This window comes from Dermacentor albipictus, chromosome 6 (assembly GCF_038994185.2).
Source record: "Dermacentor albipictus isolate Rhodes 1998 colony chromosome 6, USDA_Dalb.pri_finalv2, whole genome shotgun sequence".
Classification (NCBI taxonomy): Eukaryota; Metazoa; Arthropoda; class Arachnida; order Ixodida; family Ixodidae; genus Dermacentor; species Dermacentor albipictus.
In genome coordinates this window covers 92,708,000-92,722,897 of record NC_091826.1, presented here as the reverse complement: position 1 = coordinate 92,722,897, position 14,898 = coordinate 92,708,000, and the positions used below count along the sequence as shown (strand labels likewise).

General features: G+C 41.6%; 1 protein-coding gene across 3 annotated transcripts in view; it reads left to right on the top strand.

Annotated features, from left to right (window-relative positions):
• The window catches only part of LOC135907523 (uncharacterized), a 52,925-nt gene extending 44,743 nt beyond the window's left edge, over positions 1–8,182 (top strand). The window contains exons 7-8 of one of the 3 annotated variants that reach the window (XR_011515341.1): positions 5,372–5,516; positions 8,049–8,182. The gene's annotated coding sequence lies outside the window, so the exon portion shown is untranslated. Of the gene's footprint in view, positions 1–4,015; positions 4,035–5,371; positions 5,517–8,048 lie in introns of all 3 variants that reach the window. The other 2 variants (XR_011515342.1, XR_011515343.1) reach the window with 2 other exon arrangements.
• The last annotated feature ends 6,716 nt before the right edge of the window (positions 8,183–14,898 follow it).

Here is a 14,898-nt window from a genome sequence, read left to right as displayed (position 1 = left end):
CTCTTAATTAACTTCGCCTTAATGAACACCAAGGGCACTGTGTTCGACGCCCGCTAAAGGTCGCGGGTTCGAGTGCCCTAACTATATCTTAACTAACTATGTCTTAACCCTAACTATATTTAACATCGCCCTAATTAACGCAAACGGTCACGGGTTCCACTGCCACCAATTGTCATGGGTTCGAGTGCCTTCACTCTATTTTAGTTAACCTTGCCTTAATTCGCCTAATTCACTCTGCCTTAACTGGCGTAGTCAACTGCCTCGATTGGCTCACTTGTACTCCCTTGGCTTTTGGACCATCGTGTGGTCGCGCTAACACCGCCTCATGAGTCATACAATGCATTCGCATTAATAATTGATTAGTACTGATCAACAACAGCTGATTACAGCTACCAATCAGCAACTTACATTTACCCATCAGCAAGAGCTGATTAGTACAGCGCAGTGAATGGCCGGGGCTGCTGCGGCCTTGGACTAAGGACTCCCGAGCGCATTCCGCGGGTGCGCAGCAGCATTTTCACAGTTATGTAAAGTTTAATCAATCTGCTAAAAGCAAGACTATAAAGACATTAAATAACGCATCGGTTAAAACACTTGCTGCATTCGTAAGTTGCGCAGTCGGAGGACCCAAGCACCTTCACCAACGCAGAGCTGCACCCGAGTAGAGCTACCTGCGGCGCTCCCGCCCTCTGGTGGCAAACCAAGGCTCGGGGGTGCCAGCGATATACGGCGCCTACGGAGAGTTAAACAGCTGAACCTAGTCTAACAGCGTTGGTCGTGGCAGTGCTCGCTGCTGAGTATTATCAAGCTGCGCGAATCGCTCATCAAACACATCGCAGGTAGCGCCAGAGAAATCCTTGGCGGCGCATTTGAAAAGCAACAAGCATCCGTTCGAGCCTCCAAAAGTGATGGCCGTACGCTACAGATAAGGGTCGGCTGATAGCGCGTGCTGCTTGCTGGCGGCCGGGCTAATGAGTTACCAGAGCCGGCGTTACAAAGAGCTGCGACACGGTTTGCTACGTTCTCGCGCCTTCCATTTACTTTTGACTGCACCTGTACAACGCAGTACATGATTGAGGCATTTAGCACACACTGGGGGCCGTCGTTGCCATTAAGGATGCGCGGCGTCACTTGGAACCACAATGACTCCCAATATGGGCATGAAGATAGATTCTACTCCGTAGCACTCACACGTGCTTTTGCCCCTGTTGATATGGTTGCGCAGTATTTTGCCAGGGCAGTCGACGCAACGTGTTTATTATCGATGTCGTTCATGTGCTGTTGACGTCGTGTTAAAAAATCGTGCGAGACAAATTACTGCGCATTGCTGATGTAAATATTTCGTATTCGCCAGCAAATTATGGCGTGTTTGGTTCTTGCTTTTTTTAAACGTCCTGGTTGCACATTGTACGTAGGCTTCTGCTCCAAGCTCTTCATTCAATTTGACATCCTATGTTGTGCGTGAAGTATCGCAAACTGGTGTAGCACACATTATTCGAATACATGACGGAATAACTGATCATAAGAATGAAAACTGAGGAATGGAGTTAAATATGACGCATGTCGTTACTGGTGCTAAATGAGCTGCGAGCGTGCCATTCTTCCTTAGAGTGTAGTTACAGGCTTCATTTAGGAGCGAGATTTACCTCGACGCTAACTCCGATTGCGCTATTCAAGTCCACGTGAAACGCAGATAAACTAAATGTAGCATCAGAACGAGATTTTATTCTCCCATGATCAAACCACCGCGGAGCCGATGTGAATATATTTCTTGCGTTTTGAAGAGCAAGCTAAATTCTAGGACTGAAGCAGCAGGATTTTGATTGAGGGCTTGACTTTCACAGAAAAATAGCTGAAAACTGGCAGGATAAGAAATTTGAAGCACAGTGCTGAAAAGTACAAAACGTTGCACCAAAACAAGATACCACAGTGCTGTACACTGCCACTGTTACAATCTCTGAAGCGGTCAAATGTTATTTGTAATGTCCTTGTTCATGTAAAATTATTACAACCTTTAAGAGGGATGTGTAATAGTCCTGCTGGCATATCAGTAGTATACTCCAGAGATGTTTATAATAAACACATTCTACCCGGTTAGAAGTGTGAAGAAGTGCATGTAATATAATTATGATATCACTTTTCATTGTTGCGCTACAGTGTTCTAAATTCCGCGCTACAGCTGTCTTGAACTTTGCAATTTTGACCATATTGCCAAAAAAATGTACGGCCTAAATAGAAAAAAAGTTGCGTATAATACTGGGTATATATTTATTCTTTCTTTTAGATGCGTCAGAACATCGTCAATTTCACTGTAGTTAAGGCCAATAAAAATGATCTTTCCATTCTCATACATTTAGGCACGAGTTCCCGAGGTCGAGCTTTTTCTAAGCATGCCCAGTGGACGACACTCTGAAAAACTACCGCACTAGTTTTCGTAAAGAGAGGAGGCCGAGAAGCTTTTCTGAAGCGCTTGCCAATAAAGGAAGTGGTCGCGTTTTAGACAGTCTTCCCACATGTTTGACGTTATATTGCTTTCGAATGGCACGTAGCTTATGGCTACGCCTGAGCTCGTTAGACAACAGTGCGAGATAAGCCAGGATACGAAGCGGCAGTGAAAAATCGAAACGGTAAATGGGCGTTGAGTAGACGTTAGCTTTTAATTAACTCGGTGTTGTCGACAATAAAATTCACACCTAAAGACCGCTAATTTGCGTATTTTTAGACTGTGCCCTTCATCTATATCTTGTGCGTGAAGATGTAGTATTTCTGTTATTTTGTGTGTACCACCCAATGAAAGCTTGAGTTTGTTATTTAGTATTTTTTCTGTAAGTCAAGCTTTCTTCATGTAGCCCTTTTTTACGGGTTACCTGTGTGTCTCCGTCCATCGATTTCTTGCCGACTGGTATTTTCGATGCGATAACGTTTGGGGACGCGATTACTTCCGCTAGATTTCACATGACATTACACCGAACGCGTCGAAGTATACTGCCGCGAGAGGATTCATAACACTGTGAGGAGCTCGTTGTCTTCGCAGAGTGCAAGAAATGCTATCGGCCTTAACCTTAGTTCGACGCGTTCGGTATCAAGACATTCGAAATCACGCGAGGGTGATCGTATACACGAAAGTTAACGCTCTGGATTAGTGCGCCTCGTCCAGACTCAGTCACGCTGTGTCAGTAAACTTGGCCGATGCCAGATATGAGGCAATAAGAAATGAGGTACAGCGTTGTGGGCTGCTCCTGAGTAATTCTGACGATCTGGGCTTCTTTAACATGCTCCTAAATATAAGAACACAGCTGTTTTCCATTTCCCCTCCATTAGAAAAACGTCATTTTATACACATGGCTTACGATGATCTATGTGAACTTGCGATTGCGTCTAGGCAGGAAGAGTGAACAATTAATACTATTGCACACATTATGTAGATACTTACACAGGATTCGATCATTTCAAACAATTCCAGAAAGCTTTGTTCGACACACATTCTAAGTACGATGGATCGGTCGTATCTTTTCAGATACAAACCTCGTGGGAAGCCTACACTTAAACATGATGCACTGGCAAATTTGTGTACTCAGAATTTAAGCAAAAGCAACCTGCAGGAAAGACCTGGAATTTCGAATAGTCACCCCTCCTTTAAAGCGAGAGTTCCTTCTTCATGAAAAAAAAGCCTAGGTGAGATTACGTTGCGCACCGACTTTCTCTCGGTGAACTCAGCTAAATATCAAGCTCGTGAATGCTGATCAAAGCTGATCAGCATTCACGAGCTGATCAGCATTCAATATCAAGCTGATCAAAGTAGGGCGCTGCCTGGACACCAGAGCTCAAATTAGGTCAAACTCCAGCAACGAACTGAGTTCGAGAGCTTCCACCGGCGTTACATAGGGTGGCCTACCAAACCAATTGTTGGCGATACTGAAGAAAGTGAAGCCCTCCTGCAAGTTTACGGTGACTGGAAGCGGTAAAAAATAGTCCATTTATTACCATGTTCTTCCAGACAGCTTTTCTTTTGCAGGTGTCACTGGCGTGCGAAGGTAAGCACTTTCTAACTACCTCTTGTAGTTTCATTTTATCTACATCTTTTACATATGGTCGGGATTCCGCACCCTGCCTGCGTAAGAATTCCGCTCAGACGAACCATTTGCCAATGTAACGAGGTCACACACGTTGCACGGAATGTAGTATTGTGTTTGTGCTCAATAATATGGATGACAGCTGTATGAAAAAAATTATGGGGTTTTACTTACCCAAACAAGGATATGACTATGAGGCACGCCGCAGCGAGGAAGCACGGAAATTTGGGCCACCGAGGCTTCTTTAACGAGCACCTAAGTCTAAGTACACGGATGTTTTCGCATTTCACCCCATCGAAATGCGGCCGCCGTTGCCCATACATGGGAAACAAGGCTTCTGGACAGTATAGATATTTTATTGTCCATTTGAGTAGGACCACTTTTCGTACCTAATTCCGTTACAAAAGGAAGAAGGGCACCAACATCACCGAACTATCGCTTCCATGCCTTTGCTTCTGTAGTATGAACTGCGCAGTAGAAAAAGCGTATAAAACAGTTTTTAACCGGTGCAAATGGGTCCGAAATAACATACATACATACATACATACATACATACATACATACATACATACATACATACATACATACATACATACATACATACATACATACATACATACATACATACATACATACATACATACATACATACATAAATAGAATGCCACACGTCAATCAATGAGCGGCTTATGACAGTGTCAATATTGCACCAAACGATTTAGGGATTGCAATTTTAGAGCAAAACAGTCCTAGAGTTGGCGACAAGAAAAAAAAGAAGAAAAAAAGCTCTTCATTCTTAACTAATCACTCTTTTAAATGGACAAACAGAAGCAGTCTAAACTAATTAAAAAGCTCTCACACGTGTGTGCGCACCGGTATTCTTACGTTTACCACTGCAAGCGTGGGCCTTCACGCAGCGCTGATAAAATAATTTTAACTGCGTCCTTCCGATCTATTGCGAAAAAAGGTCAACAAGAAGAGAACGGAGCGAATGGCCTGGCAGTTATAGCACACCGCCCAAGCGGTGTGCTATAACTTTACAGTTGCAGTGGCAACAATGTATGCCCGGCAGATTGCTTCGCCGCACAACCCTGTGTGACTCTCAGATCCGTCATGTTGGGACATATTCTAACGAATTTGATTTGTTCGAAAGGAGCTAAGTTTCGGCAATTCTCACACATTCCTTGTACCCTCGCTCTAACTTCCCGAGTGGAAGAAACAGAAAATGCGCTAATATATTTCTTCCATCGGAGGGAAGAGATATTTCATGACTTTGGAAAGTTCGCCGGGTTTTCCAGGAGCAAACCAGAGAGCTGGAGGCTGCAACGTAGAAAGACGTCACTGGTGCTGTTAGGAAGTGGCGTACACGTTCACCGTCAAACGTCTCGTTCTAAGTTCGAGGCCAGGTGCGGGGAAGACCTACTTGAATGACCTCTGTAACAGGTTTGTCTCAAGCACAAGCTTATGATAATTATTTGGTTTCACCATATAGCAACCTCAGAAACGACTAAATCGTGCCGCGATTTACGTGTTCGGTACCTTCATGATACTGAATACAAAGTAGAAGGAAACCGTGGTCCAAATTCCCACGGACGCACACAGACAAAATGGATCGCACAAGTGGGCGCGGATCCATACAATCCTGAACAATGCCAAGGACCCCGCGTACTTGCTAAGGCCTACGTTTAGTATGTTTCTGTGTGCGTAGTATGCAGTGTTCATCTTGTAGAGATAAAGTGTAGCTACCATTTATTGCCTTTCTACTGGGAAGGCTGGCTATGATGTAACTTACCTCGCCCTTCCTTATCAGTCGTTATAAAACAACAAACAAAGCGAGCAAATGCATATTTCAAATGAAACACACTCGGGCGGTGCACACGCCATTGTTAATATGAACGCTAGACGGCAGCGATGGCCGCTATAGTGCGAACGCACGTCGAGAGTTCATGTAATTGCTATCAAGATAAAATACGGGTCGCATACCGTTAGAATACACCCGTTATCTCCCATAACGTTATCCACCCATGAACGCGGTGCTAAGTAGGTGCAATGCTCCACGCTGGAATATGGTAGTGTGTTACTGAAAAAAAATGGCGTGACATCTCTCCGTGTACGTTTTTACGTATACATTCTTCCGTAATGCGTTTTTCTGTGTTCAATTGTAGCTATAAACAAGAGATTCAGGCATGCTGAAGTGGATGCGTTTGTTGCTTCGGTGGAACTAAACACGAACAAGAGAAATGCATATGGAGAATGTTCGATCTGTACACTTGCGCTCAATTCCGCTGTTTTAGTAACGATATGGTCTCTTCCAGCCATGAGCCAAATTAGCAAAATCAACCTTTTCCTTGAGGAAGTCGGGTCTACAGTCGGGCAGTGACCACACTTCCAAGCACTACATACAGCGTGAAGGAGAGGATTACGCAAGTCCAGCGAATTAATAAAGACGACGCAAACTGATGCGAATGGGGCACAACTTGAAGGGGAACTATTTGCATACCAATGTATATAGGCAGAGGCCCAAACGTAGCTTAATAATTTAATCAATTGTGGGTGTTGTGGTCATATTGTGGAGCTCAATATGTATTTAAAAATTGCCTAAGAGCCAGCGCTTTTTTAAAACAGCTTCCTTTGTCGGCATACATTTTCATGCTGTTATTCAGCGTTGAATTAGTGCCAACTGATTAAAAATTTGATGTAAAGTGTGGGGATTTACGTGCCGAAACCACGATATTATTATAAGGTATCTCGTGGAGGGGGACTCCGTAATAATTTTTACCATGGAGGGTTCTTGAACACGCTCCTGAATGTTAGCTCACGGACGTCGTTCCATTTTGCACCGATCTAAAGAGGGCCACCGCAGTTGGGTTCGAACCTGCACCTCGACCTCAGCGGAACATGGCCAACTCATCCATATTTCAATTTGTATGCATTTTACTTAGGTAGGTCACAAAATTTCTTGCATGGGAAACGCAAAGCATGTGTTTCGACTCTGCATGGGGACACAAGTCTCGGTCACTCATTGGCAAAAAATTGGCGCTTGCAAATAACTGGTAAGCCATTACAATCATTTTCCGATGATCTGAAATTCACTGATTGGAGCGAAGCATTGTTTACGAGAATTCGTCGCAAAGCTTCTCCTTTGCTGCAGAGGTAGTTTAGACTTCGTAACATGAAAAATTTTATTTCAAGAGAGATTTGAAGAGAGGGTAAGAAAATGAGCTCATTGGCAGGACAGGTATTTTTGCTGAAGCGTTAAACGTGGTTGTCTGCCCGAAGCAAAAAGCGCTTTTCTAGAAAAGACTTTCCATGGCCTTATTCGTGGATGCTCTGCCCCCGCTCATTACCTGCCATGGTACGATGTTTGCGCGTTATCACACATGATTAGCGCTTCCTCTCTGCATTATGAGGAAACTGATTTGCTTGCGGTGTAAGTTGGTGAGTAATTAAAGCGTTTTTAATAAAGAGCTCATGTAAATCCAATGCATGTATTGGAATCTATGTGAAGCGAAAGTTTATTAGAGAGGCGAATTACATGCTATGCACTTAACGGCTATGCATATAATTTTGTCGAAGTTCATCCTAGGACTTCAAAAACCTCATACAATGTTTATTTTCATACGCCACAGAGAATTGAACTTTAACCTCCTGCAATTTTTCTATTTGTGTACTACACGGCGAACAAGCTATGCTAAAATGCAAACACGAAATAAGGCAATTGTACGGTGTAAGACATCCACGCAGTGATGTTAGTAGAAGACGACCGACAAACGATGCCTTTCGGGGTAACAACGGTTACACAAAGAGAAGTACAACACTAGTCTAAGTATATTTAGAGATTGTGTACATATTCTGTCAAAGTCGCACATACACAACCTAGGTAAAGAGACCTTGAAAAGGGCACATGGGGCCCGTGCACGGGCACGTGCGACATATTGTTATTGCTCTTACTTATATTCTTTATTTTTCCTGCAGCACCCACCTCTTTCCGAGTGGAAAGGACTGCATGTCTGACTACGCCCTCTGTCCAGACCACCAGAGACAGCAGTTTGAGAAGATGGAGAGAGGGTACTCAACGTTTCAAAAGGCCATGGCAAACGAAAATGTGTGCCGTGGTAAGCAGTCTACTTCATTTACGCTGCTGTGGAACGTAAGTTTCCATGTTTTCAAACACCCACCTCATACATGGTAAGGCTGCAATACGCAAGTATACGAACAATGCACAAAGTATAGGTGGCCCGAGGACTAGATGCTTGATATAGGATATTTGCAGCCACTAGAGGAAAAAAGTATAAAATTGACTTTACTCTCGGCATATTTTAAATTGGAGGATTACAATAAAGAAAAGAAGTACTACAAAGAAACAGGAAAGGTTTGTCAGTATTCCAAGAAGCTACCCAAGATATATGCATGGCATGCAGCTACAAATGAAGGTAGAGATGAGAGATGGAAGAAGGAGAGTAAAGAAAATGATCTACGCTCGCGAAATTCACTAACACTCTTTGAGGCCTCTATGACGCAATAGTGAAGGAAGCGCTTTACTGTGTCGCGCAGGCAACGAAAAATTCTAAGAATGACCCGCAGCTTAGAAAGCTAATTTCGCTTGGGATCAACATACTGAAATGCATGTAAAAGGCAAAAATGCTTTCGGGAAACAACCACTGATTCCATTTTAATGAAATTTGCTGCATTTGAGAGAAAAGGGTAAGTTCTGGCGACCCCTGGAAGAAAATTATTGATTTTTGGCGTCGTGTTTTATTACAACTATTTCGAGTAATTGTTAGCGTAAAAATATATTGGCGTGCCAAATTTATGAATATATATTTCTGCACCAAAATCAGGTATCGCAGTTCCTTAAACGCAATGCGTTAGAGCCTATAAAGCAGACTACAGACGCTGAGATTCTAAATTTTCAGCCAATGGAAACTACGTGGTGTAACTACGTGGTGTAAGTGAGTATGGTGGCCTGCTAGATCAATAAATTTTAAATTAATAGTGTCTCGTGTAAACGACAGTTAAGGGAATGTAGCCACTTGTACGATGGCACCTCCACATTGGTTGACTCTAAGGCGTGGCGCAGAGCTGTATTACGAGCTTAATCAGGTAGGAGGTAAGCCAGACTTACAGTTCATTGAATTGTCATTAAAATGGTATAGCGTCCTTGCGGCATTTAAATATATCCTTGATACAGAAGTACAATAAACAGACACTGACGGTGAATCAAAGGACGAGCCAAGGGTTATCTTTGGCCTGAAGGCTGAACGGAAGCATGTGACAATTACATGCCAAACGTAATGCAACAAAACTACAACAGAAAGATAGCATTCAATACCGATAATAAAAGGCTACAAAAGCACGCATACGCTTAAGCGCGTGTGGTTAAGGATAATTCAGATAGGAGCACTTATCGTTTTGCTAGAGATACTGAAAGATGGCTCATGCAAGACTGTTGGTGCGTGCGAATGTGGAAAGCTTCCGCAATGTTGTCGGTGTACTTCACACGGTGGCTGGTATCCGGAGCCAAACAGCGCGACAGACAACGACTTGACAAACGTGGGTTAGGTGTACGCCTTTGAACGAGTTGCTGTGCTCTGTCAGGAGGATGTTAATGCATCGGCCAGTCTTGCCAATGTCAACTTTAACAAAACAGATTGGCAGCGAGTAAATGGTACCAGCATTACACAGTTTGGAAAGATATAGATATGCGCTTCAAAGGATGCCTATTGTTCTGATAAACTCCTCGGCCCTTCGCTGAATGGCCACGCAAGTGTTTTCTAAGCTTGTCTTTAAAGGAAAAGGCATTGCTCGCGTCGAACACGCGGACAATTCTTAGGGGTGTGCGAATACTTATCTTTCAGACTGAATCGCACAGCGCCAGACACGAATCGAATTGATGTTGAATGTTTTAATGTACATTGAATACACGAATTCGCTATTATTATAAAGGAATATTCACACTGTATAGTATATTCACAACGTTATTGAGATTCCGTTATTCCACCGCACATTACTAAGCGTTGTTTCTTAAAGGGACACTAAAGCAAAACAATAAATCACTTTAGACTAATGAAGCATTGTTTGAGAACCCTGGAGGCAGTCATTTCAAAAAATAGTTTGATTATTAGATGAGAAAATGAAGGTCCGAGTATCAGTATTTGAATTCCGCGCCGAAACCCCAGCGCCGGTACGTCAGCGTGACGTCAGGGATTCCAAAGTATGTTTTCGCATTTGGGCAACGTTGGCTGAATAAAGGTTCCCGAAACTTGCCATGTTTATTATTTGGTTCCTTTAGAACACAATGTAGTCGATCTGTACCGCTATATATAATTAGTAGGCCCTAGAAGCTGCCATCAAAACCCGAGACGTCACAGCCCCCAGGTGCGGGAACTCATGCAGGCGTCGCCACCCGTATTTTGTTCTTGCGCTTTTTCTGGCTTACCAAACGTCTTATCGTTGTAAGAGTGGTGGTTTTGGTGTTGTAGAACGGTAAATTACTGATGCAGAAGAAATCATTTTTCACTTTAGTGTCCCTTTAAGGTACACATAAGGCATTCCGAACAAGTAAGCAGTTGGTTCGGATACGCAGAGAGCTCTGGGATGAGTGCGAGGGTTGGTGGTGTCGCCCGAAAGGTCGGTATCTGCGATGCACTACGTGTAATCCTGGCGATGTCAAGTACTACGGCTGCCGAGATAAAATTTCTCACACCTCTTCTCCAGTTTCATGCATCGCAGCACTCAGATGACGAATTAAAACATTAAAAATTTATTCTAAAGCGTTCCGTATTACCAAATACTGAGTGTTCACTTTAGATACCGAAGGACATTTGACAATACTTGATTTGTCAACCACCGCCTTCGCATCATTGCTGGCACCAACGATATTCCTAACCTGTGAAGCCAAGTGCAAGTGCCGAATCAATATGTATGCTCGCATTTAGCAGTGGAGAAAGTACATATGGCCTTATTGGTCCAGTGACTTTCATATTCTGAAGGAAAATGCTGTAGGCAAAAACAAAGAAAGGGCACAAGTATAACTACATACCATTAGTGCCTGCGAATGAAAACTAGTTTCGAGGGAGTGGATAGATATTTTGGACAAATGTTATTTAGGTAAGACATAATCATGCCCCTAATCGAAGGCACGAAACAGACATCCAAATGTGCCTTAAATGATCTAGCTGCTTACACGAAGAACACATGATTTTATGGAATAATCAATAACCTGCTGCAGTCCACCCCATTTCAGAAACAAATAATCACTGACGTTGCGGAATATAGCGTGTTGTGCTATAAATATGAATGTTTCCCTTACAAAAATTTTTATAGAAAGTCCATAGACAGTCTATAGACATTTGTCTATCAAGTCTATAGACTGTCTATAGACATTTCTTTAGACTAGTCTATAGACAGTCTATAGACTTATGGTCATACACTTTTTATAGACTAGTCTATAAAAAGTCTGAGTCTATAGACTGTCTATACACAGTCTGTAGACAATCTATAGACTTATGGCCATACTTTTTATAGACTAGTCTATAAAAGTCTGAGTTTATAGATTGTCTATAGACTGTCTATAGACGTATGGTTACACTTTTTATAGACTAGTCTATCAGAAGTCTGAGTCTATAGACTGTCTATAGACTTATGGCCATACACTTTTTGCAGACTAGTCTATAAAACGTCTGAGTCTATAGACTGTCTATACACTGCCTATAGACAGTCTATAGACTTATGGCCATGCTTTTTACAGACTAGTCTATAAAAAGTCTGATTCTATAGACTGTCTATAGGCTGTCTATAGACTTTTGGCCATACACTTTTCATACACTAGTCTATAAGAAGTCTGAGTCTATAGACTGTCTATGGACAAGTGTATAGGCTTACAGTTCTACTTTTGTAGACTGAAGTCTATAGAATGTCTACATATGACATTTGTCTGTAGACATTTTATACACTTCAGTCTACAAAAGTAGAACTATATATACAGTTCTACTTTTGCAGACTGAAGTCTAAGGAATGTCTATATACAAATGTATATAGATAGCGTATAGACATTCTATAGACTTCAGTCTACAAAAACAGACTTTATAGTCCGATACACTTTTTTTCTATGACATTCTGCAGACATTTGTCAACAAACATGAATTTTCATTAATCTATCGACACTCTATAGACACAGACATTTTATAGACAAGTCTACAAAGAGTGTATAAGGCCATAACTCCATAACGGCTATCTACAAGTTAGTTTACATTTTTGTTTACATGCGGTAGCAAAAAGTTTTGAATGTATTTATGCATGTGCACCTGTTCCTTTTCATCTGCACTTATGCATTACCATTGGTAGATTAATACTGCTTCTGAACCAGCTGTACTTTCATATATGTTGCATAAACAGAACGAATTTATATAGTGCTGAATTATGCAGTGCGAAAAATAAAACAAATGCACCGGCAATGCATTCACCGTTTTTATTGCTCGATATATTAGATGAATTCCTTAAATTCATGTCGTATGCTATTATGGAAACAGATTAAATATTTACACTACTCCTTGGCAAGCATGGTCGCCGGGCTGGCCTTGACCTTTGTGTCATTAGTCCCAAAGGTGATGCAGGAGTATGCTGCAAATAAGTAGATGCAGCTATATGAGGCAAAAATAACAAGTGTGTATTCTTTGTATGTTCATTAAGCAGCTTAATATATCTGCTCAAACCATCTAAGTCAATACCTAATGCGGTTTAACTATGACTAATGGCTGCTTGTCAATACAAATCAGTACCTTTGTACAATGTTTTATTGCACGGTATGGTGAACAATTAAACAGTCACAACTGCTACTCGTGCCAGCAACAGTATGTTCCCTTTTATGACAAGTTCATATATGATGCATTATTATACTTATCCCAAACGGTCTCTATACTTATTGCTGAAACGTTACCCAGTTGGGCTGTTTGTACATTTTTTGGCTGTTAGCTAAGTATGCCCGTGCAGAGGGATATTTTCAGAAGACGTGACTGGAATATTCACACTATCATGCCTAAGATTGTAATTTATTTTGCTTAATAAACATTTAAATGTCTTTCTCATACTTTTAAATCAATGGGTCATTGGCCATAACTTCAACAGAAGGCAGATGGGTTGATTATTTTGATATGGTCACTTAATTTCTTACAGGTAATGAGGCCTCTTGGGCGCGCTGACAGGTTTCCAAGTTCGGTATACCACATGAGCACCGGAAATACCACACGAGCACTTTGTGTCATGGCACGACAGATATGCACCTCCTAGGAAAGAGAACTGATAGTATAGTTCGAATGAATTCTATTACAGTAAATTATGTATGGTGCTTTGAAAGATGAAAGCTTTTTCTAGGCTATCGAGGTTCAGGACGTTTAGTTACCGCAAAAAAAACATATTGAGTAAGAAATGCCTTGTCAGTATGCTTGACTTTCTTTTTTTTCAATAAATGGAACCAATTTCCTTCAATTTTTATCAGGTGAAACGTTTTAAAAATATATTCAACACAGAGATTCTCTGGAAACTTTGTATGACATATAACAAGACAGCATACCTATGTGGCCATATTAAAATTTCCCGATCTTTTTCCAAGCCTTCCCTGGCTGTTTTCATTAAAATGTTCTGGCATTCTATGACGCCTGCAGCTTAAGTGCAATAAAAAATATTGTGGTTTAATGCTTGCCAAGTACTGCCAGTCCATAATATTTAGATAAAACGAATAATACGTCAGTCACTTGACATGCAGTAATAGATTCAACTGACTTGAATCCCTTGATTAGTAAAGCTGACAAGGGCTTCGGCAAGTTGGTAATTGATGGCCACACGAGTACAGCACGGAAGAAACAGACACACGTAAAGCAAATGCAACAATGTGAGGCAAAACTATACAATGAGTTATACAACGAGTTACTTTTACGGCTCAATAGTGGTTTTCAATATAATTTGCTCTCATCACTTATGCCTCTAGTTCACTTTGTTTACCTCTGACTAAAGATTACATGGCACTATTAATCAGTACCATTATGATGTTTCGTTATACTACAGTATGATAAGCAGTTAGACAACCGTAATGGTCGCCGGTGCCAGCAACGGTACGTTTTGTTTCAAGACAGGTTCATGTGACACACAGTGTACATATAAAAATAAAGGAAATGCGAGAATCCCAAACGATTCCTCTAATAATACTTGTGGAAACAAAGATACCCGGCTGGACTGTGCACATTTTTCAGGTGTTAATGCAATATGCCCGTGCCGAACGAACATGCGCAGCATACTGACTGCAGTTTTGAACAATCAAGTTAAGATTTGCAATTTATTTCCGCTTAGAACAGTCTGCAAAGTCTCTTTTCCCACACTTCGAGATGAATACATTTGCCACACTTTCAGTAAAATGCACATAAATGGGGGCGTACTGATCAGGTTACTTATCAACTAAAACATGTTACGATCTCTAAGGTGTGTTGATAAGGGTAGAACAAATGCAATGTCCACTAAATTATTTGAATAATTTGTGCGTTATCTACTAAGAAAAGACCACCAAATTGATAATCTGGCTCTTTTTTCTTTTGTACAGCGCATATTGTCTGCAGTCTGTCCAAGACGACGGCCCTACATGCAACAGTAATGAAAACCGGAACAATTATTACGCACGAAAATGGCTTCATACCATGCACGACTGGCACAATGCGAATCTGCGCCAGCAGCTTGCTTGTGATTAAGAGCACGTAAATTGCATAACGCCGAAGCATCGGAAGGCGCTTAACGTTTTTCATATAGCTCGAAAGAGAACTTCTGCTACTAAACTGTT